Source organism: Festucalex cinctus, chromosome 18, assembly GCF_051991245.1.
Source record: "Festucalex cinctus isolate MCC-2025b chromosome 18, RoL_Fcin_1.0, whole genome shotgun sequence".
NCBI lineage: Eukaryota > Metazoa > Chordata > Actinopteri > Syngnathiformes > Syngnathidae > Festucalex > Festucalex cinctus.
In genome coordinates this window covers 14,457,405-14,480,051 of record NC_135428.1, presented here as the reverse complement: position 1 = coordinate 14,480,051, position 22,647 = coordinate 14,457,405, and the positions used below count along the sequence as shown (strand labels likewise).

The 22,647-nt window shown below is 36.9% G+C and overlaps 1 protein-coding gene across 3 annotated transcripts in view; it reads right to left on the bottom strand.

The window, feature by feature from the left end:
* sgcd (sarcoglycan, delta (dystrophin-associated glycoprotein)) overlaps positions 1–22,647 on the bottom strand; it is a 233,126-nt gene that overhangs the window by 137,190 nt on the left and 73,289 nt on the right. Inside the window, exon 1 of one of the 3 annotated variants that reach the window (XM_077505374.1) lies at positions 8,167–8,403. The exons of the other annotated variants lie outside the window; for them this stretch is intronic. The gene's annotated coding sequence lies outside the window, so the exon portion shown is untranslated. Of the gene's footprint in view, positions 1–8,166; positions 8,404–22,647 lie in introns of those variants that run through there. 3 annotated transcript variants of the gene reach the window in all.

Below are 22,647 nucleotides of genomic sequence, written 5' to 3'. Positions count from 1 at the left end.
TCAAAAATCATAGGGATACTCTATAAAAGTAAGGATGTTTTAAACATGAAATCATTATATATATTATATAGTTCACTATTATTACCATATTTGACCTATTGTGTGGAATTATGGGGAATGGCATATAAAACAAATACTAACACCGTTTTCAAATTGCAAAAGAAAGCTCTAAGAATTATTAATGGATCAAAATATACAGAACCAACACATCCACTATTTATTAAATTAAATGCAATGAAATTTTATGACTTGGTGGATTTTAAAATAGCACAAATAATGTATAAAGTTTATAACAATTTACTCTGCCACAGTACTCAGAAGTTATTTGAAATTAGACACAGTCCTTATGATATAAGGGGTACAAGTGTGTACAAAAAACCCAAAACAAGAACAAATATTAAGCAAAGGTGTGTATCTGTAAAAGGTGTTGATCTGTGGAATCATTTGGAAATTGCTCTGAAAAATTGTGACTCAATGCTGTAGTTTAAAAAAATGTTTAAAAGTAAAGTTAAAAAAATTTATCTATGTCAGACCAGAATATGAAAAATGTACATGTGAGTATGTGTAAATGATCTAGATAGGTATTATGGTATATGTTTAGTAAATTTATGTATATATGTTTTTGGTAAATGTGAATATGTTAAGTGCACTTGTGTATATGTGTGTATATGTATGTATGTATATGTGTATATGTATATATATATATATATATATATGTGTGTATGTATGTATATATGTATATATATATATATATAACTTGGATTATATATATCATTTATTATTATTATTTTTTTTTAATTTTTTTTTTAAAAATTAGTAAATTAAAATTGTATTAATAATGAAATAAGTTTAAATATATTGAGTAAAAGGGGTAGGACTAGATAAGTTTTTAACTTCTTCCTACTCCCTTTTGAACATGTAAGTTATGATTGATTGAATGATTATTTTATTGGGATTTTCTTCTCTTTTGATTGTTGTTGTTTTCTGTTTTATTTCTGCTGTTCATCTGCTTATATGTTCAAAAAAATAATAAAAGGAAAGGAAAGGAAAAAAAACAATATCGTCGTCATTCATAATATTTAAAAGGAACACATTTGTTAAAAAAGTCAGGTTGATTTCCATTTGTGCAGTTCTAGCACCCTTTAGTGGCTAGTTTATTAGTGCAATTTTAGCATTAACATTGGGCATGCTAAGCTAGCATTAGCATTAGCATGCTAACATAGCATTAGCATGCAAAGCTAACATTAGCATTAGCATACTAAGCTAACATTAGCATGCTAAGCTAATATTAGCATGCTAAGCTAACATTAACATTAGCATGCTAACTTAGCATTAGCATGCTAACTTAACATTAGCATTAGCATGCTAACTTAACATGAGCAATATCATGCTAAGCTAACATTAGCATTAGCATGCTAACTTAGCATTAGCATGCTAAGCTAACATTAGCATTTTTATTAGAGATGTTTTGGTCTTCTATGTTCACAATATTTAAAAGGAACACGTGTTAAAAAAGTCAGGTTGATTTCCATTTGTGCAATTCTAGCACCCTCTAGTGGCTAGTTTATTAGTGCAATTTAATTTTCATTAGGGATGTTTTGGCCTTCTATGTTCAAAATCTATGCTAATTGTCAGATGAACAACAATAGGGGAACCTAATTTGCTTGTGAAGCGATCAATGTGTTCTTGCATTAGCAAGTAAGTGTCTCAATATTGTTATTAGAGATGGTAGGTGGTTTATATGCATTCCTGTTATGTACAAAAGCACAATATTGTGCTTTTTTTAGTATGTTCTTATTTTTACAATATTGTGATAATTTTTAAATATCTCCAACCCCCCACAATATTGCGATAATTATCGGATTGTGACCTTCATATCGTGATAATATTGTATCGTGATGTTTGGATATCGTTACATCCCTACTTTGTATATTGTGATTGTTAACTGAATATTGTAAAATAAAAAAAAAAGAGCTATATTAATTTTTATTCTACTTGAGAGGGCGGGTCTTACATCCCACCAGCCAATCAAGGGTCTGTTTTTCCCTACAATATAATCTTTTGATTTGAGTCCATTTGATTGACACACGAATGAGCAATCCAATTTGACGTAAATGACGTAAACACTTTATCAAAATCATGGATGATTTTCCTCCTCAATTTCATCCATGTAAGAAGGCGGAGCTTACCTCACTCAAACCATAGTAAATAGACACCATGAAGAATCACAATTATTTTTTTTTAAATACATTTTAATCAAGAAAGATAGGAAGTTCAACAAAATTGTTAAATTTGAAAAATTAATGATAACCATAGTACCACAAATTGAACTCATTTCTCAGCTACAATGAATGACCATAAAAGTTTCCAAATGATGTTGCACGGGTTCACTTCTCGGCGCATTCAATAAAGGGAACAGCACCCCCGCCCTCGCTGGCTTTATTAAATCTCCGCAATGAGACAGTTAATAAGTGTGACTGTTAATTGTTGCCGTGGCGACGGCTAGGCGGGCCCGTTTCATCTGCCATGCCAGAGATCCGATTGTAATTGCTCTATTAAAATTCTGTCGCCGCGCTACGTCGGCCCACATTTTATTGTAAGTGCATCACCAGCGCGACGAGCGCATTTGCAATTGAGGCCGCCGATGCCTTTCCCTCCGCGTACAGCCGACAGTAGCATGGAACATTCGACGGACTCCAGCGGTGCAATTAAGAGTGGAATAAAGATGATCGTCTGGAACGTGAGAAGGATATTTTACATACGGCCATGTCAAAGATGAATGCAATAGGGGGAGCTATCAAATATGCAGAGCGAAAGCATCATTTGGCTTTAATGGCTTGAGGAACAAGATTGTCAGCTTGGCTAACCATCACAACTCTGCGCCACAGCAGAAGTGTCCTCAGCACAGATTTGGTGGCCAATTCCAAACCGGGTCAAAGGGTTTTCTCACTTAAGTCTTAACTTGGTGAAGATGTAACGTCACAAAAGGTTTTATGAATCAAAGCATCAGGCTATCAAGGTGAGCGATTGCCACAGTTAGCATGAAAAAAATTACTTTACTGATTACTTGTTTTGAAAACAAACTAAATTAGATTACAAGTTACTTTATTAGTTACTTTCAGCATATAATAATATGATGATTTTTTTTCTTTTTTTTTCTATTTTTACACTTGTGATGTGTTTATGTTTATATGTTCAATAAACCCAATCAAGCATTAATTTATATAAATAACTTTACTGATTACTTGATTTTTAAAACACACTAAATTAGATTAAACATTACTTTATTAGTTACTTTCAGGATATAATAATACAATTTATATGAATAATTTTACTGATTACTTGCTTTGAAAATAAACTAAATCAGATTAGAAGTTTATTAGTTACTTTCAGCATATATATAATAATATCATTTTTATAAATAACTACTGATTACTTGATTTTAAAACAAACTAAAATACATTCCAAGTTACTTTATTAGTTACTTTGAGCATTTAATAATATAATTTATGTAAATAACTTTAGTTATTACTTGATTTAAAAACTAAATTACATTATAAGTTATTTAATTACTTTCAGCATATAATATAATTTATATAAATAACCTTACTGATTATTTGATTTTAAAACCAACTAAATTAGATTACAAGTTACTTTATTAGTGACTTTCAGAATATAATAATATAATTTATATAAATAACCTTACTGATGACTTGATTTTAAAACAAACTAAATTAGATTATAAGTCGCTTTATTAGTTACTTTCTGCATATAATATATATAGCAAATTTTATGTCGTTTTTTTTTAAAGTTAGATCACACTTTATCAACAGTGCTGAGTGTACAATCAATCTTCACATTTTCATCTTGAGTTGACACAAACCCAACTTAGGGACTTGTAAACACAAACGTCTCTCCTTCATGAACATGTACAGGTGACGCCAGCGTGCTGACTTGGCGCATAGATGACGTCATCCCACAATGCTTAGAGTAACTGAATTTGGGGGTGATGATTACTGAGTTGCGCCTCATGTTACTCACTTCTGCTAGCGGTATATCTCTACACTCTCCAGTTGAACTTTTTTGCTGGTGTTGATTTTGTCACAAAGTAAACAAATAATCAAGTCTTGAAAGAATTAAGAGATTTTGTGGCCTATTCCCATCACGCACTGGACTGTATGGGTTACCAGTCAAGACAGGGAACAAGAATTCCCTTGAAAGCTGAGAAATACTCTTCAAGTTAAGGTTAGTTAAGGTTAACTATCTGCTTGGACGGCCAGTAAGTGTCGGGATCATCCGACAATGCCAGTGCATGCTCCTTGAGTGCACTCTGCAGTTTTTAAACAAATATGCTAAAAGCTCTTCAACATTTTAATTTGCACCTAATTTGGGCCTTCTGGTCACGTCACATCAGTGGACTTCTAATTTCCGTTTCCCCCCGAAAATCCATCAATGGCAAGCGCTGCTCCTTTAAGTTATTAACCTCCTGTGCAGGAGCGCCCGTTCTGTAACAAGCCCACAACTCACAGGCATGGACTGGCATTGTTAAGAATCCATTAAAACCAGCAAGGGTTCAACAGTTGTATTGTGAAGTCAACCTTAGACGGATTAAATATTTTTAAAATATGTATATTTCCTATGATCTCATCACCACTGGACACACACAAAGCACAGTATAAATGAATGAAATAGCATATTAAGGATCCATTTAAAGCAAAAAAAAAGCATAGTTTTCATTGGATATAGACGGCAGTTATCAGGGAAGGGAACTTTAATTCCCCAGCAATCCTCTCAGCAATTCAAGTATGTGCAGCTTGTAATGCTAATGCTGTTAGCTAACGCTACTGCTAATTCAAGCAAACTCAACAGAGCACTGCTTAACTTTTGGCTTTGACATGATCGTTTTTCAACCCTCAATATCCACACTGAGGGGCATATTCACGAAAGCTTTGAGGCACCTTTGCACGCCGCTAACCGGTAAAAATGGAGTAATCCAGGAGCGCTTAATTCACGAAACACACGCAAATGGGAAATCCCTCACGAAGTGTGCTGCCAACCGGATTGCGCCCCGGTGCGCCGGTGTTATTTGCACGTATGTAAATTAGGTAATTTGCATACAGTTGAAGCAAAATATGCCCACCCCAATGCAAATGAGCCTCATTGATATACAGCATCTAATTCACTAACGGCAGCGCTAATAGCCACACGGAGTTTGCGAGACGCAAATAACATGGTGCAATATTTTGCGCTATTACCGGACGCAATGCATTCTTGGTGAATTATACCCCTTATTAAGTCAATCAGCCTCACCGACTATGTTTACATGCAATCAATATTCGGGTTCAAGTCAAAATTCCAGGTTCTGAAACATTCGGGATAACTCGTTTACATGCGTGAGCAGACAGTTTTACTCCCGTACACAAAACCCAATCAAAACCGGACAACATCCTTATGCAAGTAAACGTCATTTCCACTTTTGACTCTTTTTTTTTTTTTTTTTTTTTTTTTTTCTTTAAAACTTTTGACTTTCTACTGTCAATAAAGGACGTTAGATTCATGTCACTCACCACGTTAATTTAACTAACTAATTAACCGATCTCCAAAAATATGCTTCTTTGCGGGATCATGTTTGTTTACATCTGCTTATGTATTTTGTATACGCACTAGACACAAAATGCTTCGTTCAATCGAAGTCTTCTGAATGCGTTTAACGTTTGGGTTAGAAAATCGGGCAAACCGGCTGTTTTATTCGAGTTTATTTAAAATCCGAATATGAGCATAGAAGTGGACCTCCATTGGAAATGTTCATGACTCCCAACACCTGCTGTGAATTTTGCCTCTCAGCTCCTTGTTAGTAAACAGCAAGTTGTGCAAACTTGTGAAATGTTTGGAAAAGGTCAAATAAAGTTCACCGGTAAAGGTTATACCGCATTTTAGGTTCATCCTGAAATTTCACTTTTTTGTGAGCAGCGTAAATGGGACTCCAGTCAAGTCATATGACTTGAATCGGCCACCTCTGATACTGATATCGTTTAGCACGTCGCCACGGTACCGGAGGAAATCCGGTATTGATGTATACCGCAACCCCTCGACAGAAGATCGGCGTCCATCTTTAGCTTTCCATTACACGCTATACAACAAATGGGAAGCGACTTGGATGGCGAGAGATTAAAAGCTCAGAGCGAGGAGGAGGAGGAGGAGGAAGGACATTGTTTACACAGAGAGCGGCGAGGCGAGATGTGGCGGAGCGAGGCCGATCTTTATTTACACAGCGGGATTTACGGCGGGCTGGCGGGCGAGCCGTGTGGCACGGGGAGCCACATCATTTCAAGCTCGAGTGCCCGCTGTGCCATCAAGCGCTCGGCCCCCCGCGACCGACACCTCAACCTCCCGCCTTGAAAGAAAGAGCACAACTGCGGAATACCAACAAAACCTCCTGACCTTTCCTGTTATGTCGCCGCGCCGCTAACCTCTCCGCCAACCGCCCGCAGTGCTTCGGCAACACTCGAAATACGGACTTTTGCGCAGTTCCCATGCTCGGGTTTCACCGTGGGGCCCTTGAACGCATCACAAGGCGAGGCGGGTTGGACTTCCCGTGCGCTGCTACACTATCTGGAGCATGCTGACAGTTTGCCACTTGGAATGCAGCGCGGTCAAAACTGAAACTGCAAAAGAACGGCAGGACGGGAATTTGAATGATTTTTTCCGCCAACGGACGTGCAGAATTTGAACAGCCCCAAAAAGGAGGGCAGCATGGTGCGGTAGTGGTTCACATGTCTGCCTCACAGTCCAGAGGTCAGGGGTTTGAGTCTCCCTAACCATGTCCAGGGTGTACCCTGCCCAAATTAGGACATTTTTAGTGGCAAACTAAGCAAACACGAAAGCGTGGTGGGTCACTGCCCCCACTTGGCCCCCACTGCAAGCGGACTGTAACGTAATTCTACAAAGGTTGGGTTGGTAATGTTTGAAGAAACTCAAATCTTTGTGATTTCTCCTTGGTGGAGGTAATAAAAACAACACAGGTCCATTTGCTCTATCTGGTGCGTCACTGCCTCAATTGGGCCCCACTGCAAGCAGACTGTAACAGTGTCAATTCTCTTATTTAATATGATTTAGCATCAAAAACTTTTTTTCCCCCATTTTTTATCGAGATGTTGGTCAGGTAATAAATCTACGATAATCTACGATAAAACTACTCAAGACATAACCTGATGTTTTTTCAATGACAAAATAATTTCTTTTTTTACCATCACTGAAACACAATATTACAACTGGTGTTTGTGTAACATGCAAAATTACTCAACGATTAAATCCAATTAAATCAATATTAATAATCCTCAGAAATGGTGTGCTTCACAATGTTTAAACATAAAATATATTTTAAAATATTGCAATTGAAGATATAATACACATTTTTCATAGAAACGTATGCAAAACCGAGTCAGTTGCAAGACAGATAAACGTAAGCTCATGAGTCTTCTTCACCTGAAGACTTGAGTCCATTTCCCCGCCACTCTTATGAGGTGCTCCCCCTAGTGGCCCGCCAAGTAATTGCTCAATAAGTAATGAATAAATAATAGTAATAATAATTTTAAAAAATAATAAAACAATAAATCATATTATAATACAAATAATATGAATAAATATATATACATAATATAATATATGAATATATATTATATAAATCAAAAATAAAAATGAATAATAATAATAATAATAATAATAATAATAATAATAACTAAGCTCATGGTGTCTTGTTCACCTGAAGACTTGAGTCCATTTCCCCGCCACTCTTATGAGGTGCTCCCCCTAGTGGCCCGCCAAGTAATTGCTCAATAAGTCAAAAACAATGGAGCCATTATAGTGGCTGTATATTAACTACAAATACTGCGATACTTGCGTAGATATATCGCTAATGTATCGGGAGACAAAGTATCACGATTTATCATGATATCGATATATCGTCACACTCCTAGTTACAACCCATCAACAAAACAATGACCAGCAGACGGAGACGCAACGTGAAGCCTCACGGGTCACCGAACAGCGCCCTGATTTTCACAAATTAAAAAGAAAAACAAAGGAGGAGGAGTGGAAAAAACAGCTCCAAACTGTGCTCCTATAATGTTTTTTTTTTGTTTTGTTTTTGTTTTTACATGGTCTTACCTCTCGCCAGTCTGTCCGGCGCGCATTCCCCCACAATTCCCAAGTAGTTTTTACATTATCTGGCTAACAGGCTTAGAGGCCTGATCTTGGTGAAGGGCAGCCAACAGACGTTTGCGAAGGTTACTGGAAATAATAGTCGGCAAGGCTCTAATAGAATCTGCGCGTCCTCACGTCCAGTCTGACTTCCTCCAAATAAAAACACACAACGGCAAGGGCGCCGCTTCATCCCGTCTGAAAGTCAATTCAGGAGTTGAGAGCAAGATCACGGCGTTAAAATAAAAAGTGCACCGGCAGACTCATCCCGGGATGGATGTGCACCATCAACATCCCTCCCTCCCACCACTCGGATGATGAGCTGACGCGGTTTGAGACCGTGACGCGGTGGGAAGACACAGATAAAGCCAACACGCAGCGGGAAAGACGACGCCTGGCGGGACGCCACAAAATCCAAATATAGAAGCGGGAAAAAAAATGGATTTTCACAAGGAAGAAATAGTCACCATTCAAGAACAAAATAGAATTCAAAAATATAGTTGTAGTATTAAAAGAAAACAAAAGTCTTAAAGGGATACTTGACTCAATGACCAATTTTTAGCAGTGAAAAGTTAACATTTTGTCCAGAATGAATTTGATAACTTCATTATTTTTCATGTAGAATTAATAGCTTTAAAAAGTGTTTTTTGTTTTTTTTGTTTTTGTTTTTTACTTGCTGTCAACTGATGATGACATCACCTGTGCTGAGGAAGTAGGTAACGGCCAATCATGGCTCACCTGTTTTCTGGGTTTGATCAGTAAACTGAGCCATGATTGGTCGTTACCTACTTCCTCAGCACAGGTGATGTCATCATCAGTCGACAGCAAGTAGAAAAATTACTAATTTTAAAGGTTTTAATTGTACTTGAAAAATAAAAAAGCTACCACATTCATTACAGACAAAATATTAACTTTTTACTACTGAAAATGGCTCACTGAGTCAAGTATTCCTTTATAAATAGGAGAACAAAACTATTCTACTTTAAAAACAAAACAAAAAGTTGAGTAACGAGTAACGAGAAAATGTTTTGGTTTTCAAGAATGAACTTGAAACAATTTGATAGATCTTTTAACGTCATATTTTTCTAGATTTTTTGTCTAGGCTTTTTCCATAGACTGAGAAAAGATATGAAAATAAAATTTTAATATTACAAAGGGAAGAAACTCATGTTAGCATTTTAAAAAATAATAATACTATAGGGAGAAAAAAAATATTATTTATGAAAATAACAGTGTAACAGTTTTAGAGAAAATAACCTAGTTAATTTTTAAATAAAAAGAAAATGTAACGTTACAAGAAAAAGTGGTTGTTATTTTTTTTAAGATTGAGGTTGCAATACTACAAGAACAAATGCAAATTTTCGTCAATTGAGTTTGGAAGAATAGATAAACAAACTATGATAAAGTAAAATATTTAAATACTGAAATCGGACTGCATTCACTTAAGACGATGATCATAAAATAATTACTTAAAAAAAAAAAATCAAGGAAAAAAAAAAACCTAAAGATGATGATTTTTCTTGGAAATGAGGACTTACACATTGTAACAATTATAGAGAAAAAAACCTAGGTTACAAGAATAAAGTACAATTTTTTAATGAAAAGAAAATGTAAATTTACAAGAAAAGATTTTTAAGATTGAGGTTGCAATGCTAAAAGAACAAATGCAAATTTTTAATGAGAAAAAGTCATCATTTCATTACATTATTAAAAAAAAAAAAAAAAAAAAAAACTGAAAACAGGTTCATTACTTTATTCCTTATTAGCTTCCTCAAAGTGGTTGTTAGTCTTCAAGTGGAATTGTGAAATGAATTTAATAATCAGACAAAATTTTATTTTGCATTGGAGTGTATGACAAAACCGCCTCTGAACCCCCGATTTATGAACAAATTTGTGTTATTTGGTCTTGTTTAGTGACAGAAATCCCAGAATAATTACTCTTGAGATGCTGAAATCAGGCCATCTGGACAATTTTCAGTTAAACAATGACTCTAAACGATAACTCGATGATTAACTCATTCACTCCCAGCCATTTTCACAGAAGCAGTCCCGATCGCTCCCGGCTGTTTTACTGGATTTTGACTGATTTTGCAAGGCCCACAGAATATTGTGTTCATGCCATAAAAGCATCAAAAGAAAGATTAAAGTCTCTTCTTTCATCAGGGAAAAAAAGTATCTTTCTATCTGTTTCCGTTTTGCAGCAATTAGCATTAGAATAGAGCTAAGTTTCATCAGTTTTCACAAATCTATTTAAAATTGTAAGTAATTGAGCTTTTTTTCTACATGACCCTGGTTGATCTCCTTTGCTCTGCTGCCACCTGCTGGCCGTTTGTGTAATAACTACCATTTCTGCAACCGTTCTTTGCAGTTGAGAGGCTGCATCAAAGCCTTATGTATGCTCTAGCATTAAAAGAACAAAAAAAAAAAAAAAACAAACAAACGTATAAATACGTCTTTGGGACACTTAGAACATTAAAAAAAACTATTTATACGTTATTGGGAGTTAAAATAGTTGTCGATTACATTGATAATAATCGATTAACTGCCAAATAATTCATTCATTTTGACACCTCTACGGGAAAAAGCATTTTCATAGAAATAAAAGCTATTTGGGAAAGATCTGCATTACATAAGATAAGTTGCGACATGATCCGTTTTCTCTGCGGCTTGTCACTTTCATTACATAACGTCAGATTTCCGCTCTCATTTTCTCGTCTCGTTCCGAGGCCCGCACGCCGAATTAGCCTGCGCTCTGGCAGAATAATTCCCGACACACTTGAGAGAGGAAGCGAGTCGAGCAAGACGGAGGAGGCCAAAAAAAAAAGAAAAAAAAAAGTGACAGGGAAGGTCTGCGCTCCTTACCTCCAAATGAGTGCGCCGTCCTCACTCATTGTCATGCGCGTTGCGGTAAAGGTCAAGACTGCAGATGAGTGCCGGTTAATAGCTAACCGTAAGAAAATAACAAGTCATCATCAGCGTGCAGTCACTTCCTGCTAAGCAAATATTTTGCATCCCTCACAATCATTTACTGAAGAGGAGAATGTGAATGAGAAGAAAGCAGAAGAAACAGTGTAGGATTTGAGTGGAAAGGATATGAGAAGAAATCTTTAATCTTGTGGGGGAAAAAAATTGTAATTTATGACAATTAAGTTGGAATATTATGACAAAAAAAGTCCTAATTATTCAGTGGGAAAAAGCCATTTTAGAGATATTTTCAAGACACAAAGGATCTTGTGCTCAATGATAATATATTTGCAGATTCATTTAAAAAAAATGAAAGAATAGACTTTCTTCTTTCACCACGAAAAAAAAACTGATTTTTTTTCCGTTCTTTTATAATCAGCAGTAGAAAAGAAAAAAAAAGTCAATTGCACAAAATGCAGCTGCATTGTGATGACCTCAAATTGAAAAAAATGGGGCACTGATGCCATCTAGTGGCGGTTGTGCATCAGTAAAGTTGTTTCCAAGTTTGAAATGTACAGGGAACGGCTCCTGTACCTTTTCGTGTTGGAAAAACATGTAGTAAGATGAGTCTATTTGCCAATGGCGGTGAATGGGTTAGGTGGAATAAAAATGGTGCCATTTTTGAGAGAAAAAAGTTGGAGTAATTTGAGAAAAAAAAATAGTTATTATTGTGAGAAAACATGTTATGGATATTGGAAGAAAGAAAGTACACAATTATATTATATGACAAAAAGTTGCAATTTTTGAGAATATAAATGAAATATGAGAAAAAAAAGTAATAATTTCCATCACAATGCTTGCAACACTTTAGAAAATTAAATTGTAATGTAATGATAACAAAACTGTTTTTATGTGCAAGAATAAAGTAAAAAAAAAAAAAAAAGAAGAAGAAGAATTAGCTGGAATATTGGCTGCCGAACCTTTCCCACTTGAAAAAATGCAATAAGACGAGTCTACTTGTCAATGGCAATGAATGAGTTAGGTGAAAAAAAAGTTACCATTTTTGAGAGAAGAAAGTTGGAATATTTTGAGAAAAAAAAAAGTAGTTTTATTGTGAGAATACATGTTCTGGATATTTGAAGAAAAAATGTATACAATTATATATTTCCGACAAAAAGATTTGAGAGAATATATTTGAAATATGAGGAAAGAGTGTGAGAATTTCTCTAATGTTTTCTACACTTTGTGCAAAATATATTTAGTGTTTAAAAAATTAAACTGTAATGTAATGAGAACACAACTGTTTATATATGTGAGAATAAAGTTAGAATGTTAACAAAAAAGGAGCCGGAATATTACATGGAAAAGTCAGAATTTCTATGACAATAGTTGCAATATTACTAGAACGAAATAGAAAAAAAAAGTCAGAATTTTGATTAGTTACAATATTCTCTATACGGTAATTAATGTGGTAACTTCATTATTTTTCATGTACAATTAATACCTTTAGAAAGTCATTTTTCAACTTACTGTCGACTGATGACATCACCTGTGCTGAGGAAGTTGGTAACGACCAATCATGGCTCAGTTTACTGACCAAACCCAGAAAATAGGTGAGTCATGATTGGCCGTTACCTACTTCCTCAGCACAGGTGATGTCATCATCAGTCGACAGCGAGTCGAAAAATCACTTTTTAAAGGTATTAATTGTACATTTAAAATAATGAAGTCATCAAATTCATTCTAGACAAAATATTAACTTTGCACTGCTGAAAATTGTTCAATGTGTCAAGTATCCCTTTAAAGTGTTTTAACGACCGCAATATCGTCGATGGAAGTTCCGTTAGCATGTCTTTGGCATTTGCGTTGGGTGTTAGCTTTGAGCTAGCAAAGCTTTGATTCAACTAATCTTGTTTTAAACTTCAAATGGAAGAGACATTATCCGCATATAGATGTCATATGTCGGGTCACTCGGCAGCGAGGTCTATTCAAAAGTGGTCGTAAAAGCCCTTTTGTAGGATTTGGATGCACGTGTGATCCTTTGGGACCGCAGGCAGGTGAAATTATCCCCACTTTTCCAACGTGAGCTTATTGTATCAGAAAAGCACAGCAAAGAGACACTTTTTTTTTTTCCCCCTCCCCAGCTAATGCTCGCTACCTGCCAGTGTGAAATAACAAGTGCAAAGCCGACTGATGTCGCCGTTAAATCGGATTAGCGGGAGCTAACATGAGTTTGCGTCAGAAGACACGGACGGAGGTTCGGGGAGCGCGTGCGCGTGCGCGCGCGCTCGTTGGAAACGCACACACCAAATGGACACCGAATGGATTGGCTCAAGAAAGACCACCAAATGCTGTCAAGTGACAGTTCCTTTGCAAATAGGATGATTTTATGAATTGAGATTGGAAAAATTGATTTAAAAAAAATAAAATAAAATGTATAAATACTTAATAAAATAGTACTACATTCACATAAGAGGATTATCATATAAAATATTAATAATAAAAATAAATAAATCAAGAAAAAAATCTAAAGATGAAGATTTTTGTTAGAAATGAGGACTTAAAACTAGTGTTGTTCTGATACCGTTTTTTTGGCTCCCGATACCAATACCGATACCCAGCTTTGCAGTATCGGCCGATACCGATACCATAACGATACTTAAGTTTTTTTTCCTCAACATGAAAAAGCTGCCCTGCCATTGGTTCAGAGCATTCAAGGACCAATAGGATATCTTAGATCGGCATGCAGTGAACATGTCATATATGAGTGAATGTTGTGCACGAGCAAGACACAAGATGCTGCATCCAAAATCCTGTATTAGCGTTGGAATTAATGGTATCGGCATGTTACTTGTGAGTAGTCACCGATACCGATACCACTGTTTTTATGCAGTATCGGCACCTCCGCCGATACCAGTATCGGTATCAGAACAACACTACTTAAAACTTTACACCTTAAACATGTTACCTTTGTTTTGTAAGATTTGACCAAAACAAAAAAAAATAATGTATGAAAATAATGTTATTTCACCACCAACGCACCCTCCCCCAATCGAACAAAAATGACTAGACCTATTATTGTAAGTTTAGAATTAAAAAAAAATCTTTTAAAAAAATCATATGATTTTGTTGTTGAAAATAGAATTTTATGCAATTTTGTTCAAGTTTTTTTTCAAGTAAAATTCTTAATTTTTTTCGCAAGGAAAATCTCTAAGATTAGTCATTTTCATGTACAGTAATTATTTTTTGTAAAAATCTTTTTTTTCGTTTTAAAAAAATCTTTAAAAACAAAAATTTATCGTATGATTTTGTTGTTGAAAAATATAATTTTATGTAATTTTGTTCTAGGTTTTTTTCAAGTAAAATTCTTAATTTTTTTCGAAAGGAAAATCTCTGAGATTACTCATTTTCATGTACAGTAATTCTTTTTAAAGAAATCTTTTTTTTCCTTTTAAAAAAAAATCTTGTTGTTGAAAAATATAATTGTATGTAATTTTATTCTAGGTTTTTCTTTTTTCAAGTAAAATTAAAAAAAAAAAATTCTAAAAAAATAATAATTTTTTTCTAAAGAAAACCAGAACTTCCTTTGTGTAGAAACAAACAAACAAAACAAAAAATCCCTATTCTCTGTAGGATTAGTCCTTTTTAGTCCTTTTTTTAAAAAAAAAAACATTCTCCTGGGAAACTTTTTTTTTTCTTCATCTTGCCCTATTTTCTCTGTTCTGATGTTCTGAATAGCAAACTTTTTTTTTTTTTTTTTTTTTTTTTTAATTCAGGATCAATAGGCAAGTACTGTACAGACATTGGCAGTTTTCAAGAATATGATTTCCTTTGTATGTAAACAAATAAATAAATAAATAACATGCCTGCCTTCATTCACCTTGTATTGCACTTTCCAGCGTACAGTACAACCCTCCCCCTACCCCCGATGGGCTCTTGAGGATTATTCTCCCCTCCTCCTCACCCCATCCCCAAACCCCCAAAAAGCTGCTGTGCGCCGGAGATAAACGCACATCGGACGTTTATTCCGATTGGCGGGAATCAATCGTAAAAGTTCTTGTCGACGGACGACTCGCCGGTACGCCGCCAACATTGATCCGTCCGCGAAAAAAAAAAAAAAAAAGCCAAACTGTTAGTGCAGGAGAGCGGAAGGGGCTCAGCGTCCAATCGATGTGCGCACAGGCGCTTGTACAAATGCTCCTGTCGGTTCAGTTTACATGCGGGCCAAGAAGATCCTCATCAAAATTGTCAAATTGTAAACTATACTGGTTTTCAAAATGTATTAACAGTTGAATACAATCATAATAATTAACTCATTGCTCCCGTATATAAAGTATAAATATGTTCTATTTTAAATGTTTTAAGTGCCCCAAAGATGTATTGATACGTTTTTTTATGTTTTCTTTGTTTTATGCTAGAGCATACAGAAGGCTGTGATGCAGCTTTTCAACTGCAAAGAACCGTTGAAAAAAACGGGCATTAGGTGGCAGCAGAGTTTAAGAGATCAACCAGGGTCATGTTGCAAAAAAGCTCAATTACTCACAATTCTAAATACATTTCTGAATGATGATGAAACTTAGCTATATACTAATGCTAATTGCTGCAAAACGGAAAGAGATAGAAATATATATTTTTTCCTGATGAAAGAAGAGACTAATTTTTCTTTTGGTGGGTTCCCTGTTTTTATAGCAGTAGAAAACATTACTCTGTGGACCTTGCAAAATCAGTCCAAATCCAGTAAAACAGCTGGGAGTGAAGAAGATTGCTTCTTTGAATGTCTGGGAGTAAAGGAGTTAATGATCAGGATTCCCTGAAAAAAAAAAAAAAAAAAAAACGCTCACGTGCAGCAAAACTTATTGGTCCATATTTCTCCCGAACTTCCCGATGGCCACCACACTCCTAACACCACCAAAAATAAACTACCGAGAACTTGAAGTAAAAAGCTAGCGAACACCGTTTTGGTCATTTTGCCGGAGAGTTTTTACGTTTTATGGGCTGCAATCAAATCTGCAGAATTTACATATTGCTGATTTTATGGCAACAATTACTTTTTTCTGGATGCACTATACAACGGCTGCTGTCTTTTGACAAAACACATCGTCTTGTTGCCATGGAGACAACCTGACTGGCTCCCAAAACAAGAACTTTTCTATCAAAACAAAACGGAAACCAATTTCAAATCCAACCAGATAAGACCTACCAGAAATTGAGCTCAAGTCTAACAGTAGTCCATTTTTAAGCCAAACAAGTCCAAAGACCAAAACTCGAGTGTGATTTGACTCATCTCACAAAATGGAGGCTCTTCTCACTCCAGTGTTGCAACAAAGTGGCCCAAACTCCCAGCAGGACGAATGAATGACAATTGGCGAAACGGAGCAGAGGTGACCCGGGATACTCTCGGCTGACGCGGCGCCAGCAAAGCGTGCGAGAAAGCGAGCGACGTGAGAGGATTGGACGCCGCTCCCGGCAAAAAAAGGTTCCTTCACGGGTCGTTGTGCGGCGGCGAGTTTGTTTACTGGAGCTCGGGATGTCCGACGGCAAGATGCGGGATTTTGAAGCAATCGGATGAAGGGAAAAAAGTTGTTTATTTTTTTTCTACTGCATGAAGTCAGAACGTTTTTTTTTGGACAATATGTTCTATGCACTTCCACTAATCTAAATACGGCATTCTGGTTAAGATTGCGTTAATGGAATATGAGTTAAGCAGCAAAATCCTCAGGGGGCGGCCATTTTGCCACTTGCCGCCGTCTGAAGATGACATCACAGTTGCTCAGGGATCAGGTAACAACCAATCACAGCACAGCTTCAGAAAACAAGTGAGCTGTGATTGGTCGGTGCCTGAGCAAATGTGATGTCATCAAGCGACAGCAAGTGGCAAAATGGCCGCCCCCTGAATGGATTAAAAAGGCTGGATTTTGCTTCACAGCTGATATTCCAAAAGTGTAATAATAATCAGAATGTCATGTTTAGACTAGTGAGGTCACATATAACATATTATTATCAAGAAATGTTTGAAGTTGACTTCCACTTTAAGAGATCAAAAAGGTAAATATGAACAATCTCCAGTTGCGCTTCAGCAAGCCCAAACTGTATTCTTGTTGTCGCCCCTTCCTTCCGATCCTGACCAAAATTGAATGCTTAAAAAAATGAATATCCAATGCAGCTTCTGTTGTTTGGCAGGGAAAAAAAAAAAAAAAAAAAAAAGACGTTTTGAAGCAGGAGATAAAAACTGTCTGCAGTAATTCATATCTTAAAATGCAAAATATTTTCCGGGAAGTCGGTGAATGCAGTTTGACGAAGTTACGTCCCGCTACGGTCGGCTGATAAGACTTATCTTGCTTAGCCGAGCTCCTTATGAATGCTAAGTAACTAGCCCCCGTTTTTTTCGCCCTCCATCTTCATTCAAAGTCTTCATAAACAAAGCGGTGATAAGCACTTTTTAGTCTTTTTTTTTGGGGGGGGAGGGGTTCTAATCTGGTTTGTTGCAGAATTAATTAACATGATGAACTTTTTTTTGGAGGATTCTTTCAGGGCAAAAGGTCGGAAGTGGGAGGAAATTAATAAAACATAAGTCAACAAGTCTGAGAGGGGGGATTGCTTAGAGGAATATTATAATTAAAAAAAACATTTTCTTTACCGCATTCAAATGACGTTTTGACTTATTTTGCATAATCCTGTAAACTAACAAACTATTTTTGAACCGTTTAGCCTGATTTGATTAAATGAAAAACGGTGCTGGATCTCATCTTTGCCATCATGGCTCGAGGTTGAAGGATGAATGTAGACAGCTGGAGGGGTCAGCGGTTAAGGAGGGCAGAGTGGGGGGGTGTTTGTAGCCCACCGAGGGCCCCCCACCCGCCACCCACTTCCCCACCCCCTGCTTTTCTTCTACCAGGGTCATGTAAAAGGACCCAACGCAGCAGGGTTTCCACTGAGGAGGCCAAATTAACCTTCAAAAATTCTTCATAGCACAGTCAGATGGACCAAAAGGTTAGGAGAAATCTAGTCCGCCAAACATTAGCGCTATTTTTATATTTTCATTGATCTCATTTTCGGCTGGTAGAGAAAAGAACTGTCAGAACACAATCCAAACTGGAATGGATGTGGAGCGCAGACCTCCACCAAGGTCGAACCGCTGAGTGAAAACTTCTGGTTATAGGACGCGATGAAAAGCATTATGGCAATGTAACATTTTTACTTATGGAAAGCGTTCAATGGTAACATTTGATTGAAAATTTTACCCAGAACTAAAATTGTTTTACCTTGGGTTCGTCCGTCCCTATGTTTATTAGTAAGAAGACTACTTTATGATTAGCACCGAGCAGCTAACGTTAGTAGCTCCCGCCCACTGACCTGTATATATGACTGGATAGCCCATACATGACAGTGCAAGCTGTTGAAGACACAGGGCGGCCATCTTGCTCCTCCCATCTCACCAGCAGACTACTATTCAAGCTGTACGGCATACGTCATATACAGCTCGTAGGCAGTTAATATCAGGCCGGTGGCGGGGTGGGGGCGGTTGTGCCGGGGTGCTCACTATTTTACGACGGCGTATTAGGGCCACATCTAAATTGCCACTTTCTAAAGTGGAAAATTTGTGAGAAAAAAACTTGTAAATTTGTGACTTTAGAAAGTGTCAAATTTGCCACAAGTGGAAAATTTGACACTTTCTAAAGTGGCAAATCTGCGAGAAAAAAAAAATCTAAATTTGCGAGCTTAGAAAGTGGCAAATTTGCGACTTTCTAAATTGGCAAATTTGCGAGGGAAAAAAACTCTCAAATTTGCGAGTTTAGAAAGTGGCAAATTGACACTTTCTAAACTCGCAAATTTCCCACTTTATAAACTCGCAAACTTCCAAGTTTGTAAAGTGGCAAAATTTTGAGAAAAAAAAAAAAAAATGTCGGAAATTTGCAACTTTTTAAGGTGGCAAATTTGCGAGTTTTTCTTTTCTCACATTTTTTGCCACTTTATAAACTCGGAAATTTGCCACTTTCTAACCTTGCAAATTTGCCACTTCGGAAAGCGGCAAATTTGCGTGTTTTTTTCTCGTCATATTGCCCCCGCAGTCAAAAAAAATAAATAAATATTTAGACGTGGCCCTAAAATACCGTTGTACTATTTTTTAACATTCATCCATCCATCCATTGCCTTGACCACTTAATCCTCACAAGGGTTGCGGGGGGTGCTGGAGCCTATCTCAGCTGGCTTTGGGCAGTAGGTGGGAACACCCTGGCCAGTCAATCGCAGTATTTTTTAAGTTTATATATATATATATATATATATATATATATATATATATATATATTCACTTTTTTTTTTTTTTTTTTTTTTTTTGTCGGTACGTGCTGCTTTTCAGACCCCAATATTAAATTTGGCATGAGGCATCTTTTGTTGAATTACAGTTGTAATTATTTAATAAAAAAATATACAATATATTTCCTCCTGTAAACATCATTAAGCATAATAATTTCTACATGTATTTAAGGCAAATTGTAAAATGTCCTCTTGTTTATGTTTAACAAATTTAAAACACTCTCAACTCAACTCAAGTTTATTTATTTTGCGCTTTCAAACAGCATGAACTGTCACAAACTGTCACAAATTTAAAACACCATAAATCATGCTGTTTCTACTAAATACGGCCTCAAATATTCTCCAATTTGGATACTGTAAATGTATAGGATGGTATGGCGAGAAACGTTTCTTGGGAGGAGCAATATGGCTGCCTCGCCACAACTTGGCCTATCCAGTCATATATATTAGATAAATGCTCCCGCCGAAGTCTTCAAGAAACTACTTCCTGGTTAGCGCCTAGTAGCTAATATAAGCAGTTGAACCCATGTTTTCACTAAACAACACTTCTAAAGGCTCCTGCTATTTCTTTGTATAACTTTTTAAAAATAATTAAAAGCAAAAATTTTGAGGTTGTTTGTCCGTTTGTTTGTTGGTATACAAGCAACTTTCTGGTTAGTGCCAGTGGCTAACGTTAGCAGTTGAATCAGAGTGTTCCTTTAAAAATTTAAAAATTTTATATTTTGCCATAACTAGATTTTGCTTTGAAACTACGTTTTGTATTAAAGCACAACGTGCTATTTTGAAGTAAAAACATTATATACGTATATTAGTGCCGTCCAACTTTCTGATTGACCCGCCTTAAGCAAAACAGAAGTACGTGCTGGAAGGAAGCCTGCAATCTTCACTTCCTGTCGATCCGTCAACACCGTCCGCTAGGAAGTCTCGCCGCCGCTGTCACTCAACTTGACGAGCTGTCTGCCTCTCTCGGAGCTCGTCGGATTGAAGCCGAGGTAACGAGACGCCGCCTTGTCGCTCGCACGGGAGTTTAAAAAAGCGGCTCTGACGGCTATGCGGCCTGACACCACTCAAGTATCAAGGTGTCACCGATATGCTTTTTTATATATATATATATATATATATATATATATATATATATATATACACCGGTATATATGATTGCACACCGTTGAAACATTATACAAACTTTGAACATTAATATTTAATTATAGGGGCGAAAACTGATTCAATTAAGAAGTTTAGCAAATCAAAGCTAAATACAATTGAACTGTACTTCAGTAGTGACTCTTTCGCATGACTCACTCACGACAAAGTGTCACCGGAGCAACTTCACTTCTTCAACGTTGTGGTGAAAAATGAATAAATTGGAATAACTTGTTGAAAATGCTGAAAAAATGAAAATTTATTTTTGAAATGTATATCCAATAAAAATAATTTAAGAACAGAAATGTCTACTAATTGCATGGCACGGTTTTCTGTCGGAAAAAAAAATGTCTAAACTTCGCAGACATGTTGATCTTTAGAGGATTTGCCAGCGTATGTCAGTCGAGAAGGAACGACAGCAAATATTTAGCAAAAAATGGCATCCGTATTTCCCAACTAAATAAATGATTAAACATGAGCCGGATGTGGCATGCGATCTAAAGCGAGAGCGCCTCGTAAAAAGAGAATCAGTATTCAACGCGGACGAGAGCAATAAGAGCATACGATAATAGAAGCCGTGCAAATAAATGAGCCGCTCGCCATTCATCGCCGCCCGGAATGCCGATGACGGATTCCGAACGCGCGGCGGGCGGATGCATGCCGGGAAGACGGCGTACGGGGCCCTCCGGGGGGAAACAAATTACCGCTGAAGGTGCGACTTTCCCCGCCTCCGTCCGGGACCGCATTTTTACAACGCCGTTAAATCATCTAGCGCTGGCTCGCCGCCCGTGATGGAGGGCAAGCTCTTTGCTGCAGATTTAGAGCTCAGGACAGTGTGGAGATGTATATTCACTTTATGGTCATTAGCCCCAAGCCCTGGGAAAAGGCTGCCTTTAGCTTTCCGGCTTTTGGCCTGGATCCAGATCGAATTATGGGTCACTAGTCCAGTAGCACCGCCTGGAAGGAAAAAAGAAAAAAATAAATCTGCCCCCAACAATGGTTTCATGGATCAACACCAAATTTGGTAGACATGTCCATCAGAACAGGACGCTCAAAAAAAGTTTCAAGGACCAATGACTGGAATTCAACAGGAAGTCCACCATTTTGGTTTGAAGCAGCCATTTTTTGACTAATTCCAGTTAGGCGTTAGGAAAAAGCAGACCCCGACATGAGTTTCACTGATAAACATGAAATTTGGTAGACATGTTCATCATAATAGGACGCACGAAAAAGTCTCAAGGACCTATGCCTGCAATGATACAGGAAGTCTGCCATTTTGGTTTGAAGCAACGATTTTTTTTGGCTAATTCCAGTAGTTTAGAGTTAGGAAAAAGTAGCTCCCGATATCAGTTTCACTGATAAACAGCAAATTTGGTAGACATGTTCATCATAATAGGACGCACAAAAAAGTCTCAAGGACCCATGCCCGGAATGATACAGGAAGTTGGCCATTTTGGTTTGAAGCAGCCATTTTTTGGCTAATTCAAGTACTTTAGCGTTAGGAAAAAGTAGCCTTTGACGTCGGTTTCACTGATACACAAAAAATTTGGTAGACATGTTCATCGTAATAGGACGCACAAAAAAGTCTCAAGGACCCATGCCCGGAATGATACAGGAAGTTGGCCATTTTGGTTTGAAGCAGCCATTTTTTGGCTAATTCAAGTACTTTAGCGTTAGGAAAAAGTAGCCTTTGACATCGGTTTCACTGATAAACAAGAAATTTGGTAGACATGTTCGGCATAATAGGACGCACGAAAAAGTCTCAAGGACCCATGCCCGCAATGATCGATGAAGTCGGCCATTTTGGTTTGAAGCAGCCATTTTTTTTGGCTACTTCCAGTACTTCAGAGTTAGTAAAAAATAAGCCTTTGACACGAGTTTTACTGATAAACAAGACATTTGTTAGACATGTTCATCACAACAGGACACATGAAAAACTCTCAAGGACCACTGCCCAGAATTAAACAGGAAGTATGACATTTTGACTTGGGGCCGCCATTTTTGAACTAATTCCAGCACTTGGGAAAAAAAAATGACCCCAACATCGCTTTCACAGATTGACTTCATACTGCGTAGTCATATCTA